This window comes from Triticum aestivum, chromosome 7A (genome assembly GCF_018294505.1).
Source record: "Triticum aestivum cultivar Chinese Spring chromosome 7A, IWGSC CS RefSeq v2.1, whole genome shotgun sequence".
In the NCBI taxonomy this organism is placed as follows: Eukaryota; Viridiplantae; Streptophyta; class Magnoliopsida; order Poales; family Poaceae; genus Triticum; species Triticum aestivum.
The window spans coordinates 73,222,705-73,223,653 of NC_057812.1; positions in this window are offsets into that span (position 1 = coordinate 73,222,705).

Below are 949 nucleotides of genomic sequence, written 5' to 3' on the forward strand. Positions count from 1 at the left end.
TTCTTTTCCAAATTTTCTTTCATAGCCATGATTGGCACATGTGGGTCACCATGTTCAAGAAAGTTTGTGTGATTTGGAGGTGGTGAGTAAAATCACATTTTTTTCAAAAACTAGCTTAAGTTAGACCAAATGGCCCCTCCGGAATGTGGTCATTTTTTCGTCCACCTCCAAATGACCTCAACTTTGGCACACATGATCTATTGCACAAACAAAGGTGGGTTTCCAAGGTTTTATATTTTTTTTAATTTTTTTTAATTTATAATGCCCTCTAGACTGACTGGTCAAAACATCGGTCTATACCTCAGGGGGGCGTTGTAAAATACTCCCTCCATTCCTGAATATAGGGTGTATAGTTTTTGGCACGAAAATTAAAGAACGCATGTGGAGGGAAAATTTTACGTATTTTGGGCGAGATTACACCAGACTAATTGGCATGCGAAAATATAGGTGCTTGCCTAACATAAGGAAATGTAATCAAATCCCTAAAAAAATTATCCAAACGAGTGGTGCAACGCAATACACCTTATATTTCGGGTTTTTTCTCAAAAATCTATACACCTTATATCAAGGAACGGAGGGAGTATTCTTTTTCCAAATTTTCTTTCATAGCCATGATTGGAACATGTGGGTCACCATGTTCAAGAAAGTTTGTGTGATTTGGAGGTGGTGGGAAAAATCACATTTTTTCAAAAACTGGCTTAAGTTGACCAAATGGCCCCTCCGGAATGCGGTCATTTTTTCGACCACCTCCAAATGACCTCAACTTTGGCACACATTATATATTGCAAAAACAAAGGTGGGTTTCCAAGGTTTTATATTTTTTTTAAGTTTTTATTAATTTATAATGCCCTCTAGACTGACTAGTCAAAACATCGGTTTATACCTCAGGGGGGCATTGTAAAATATTCTTTTTCCAAAATTTCTTTCATAGCCATGATTGGCACATGTG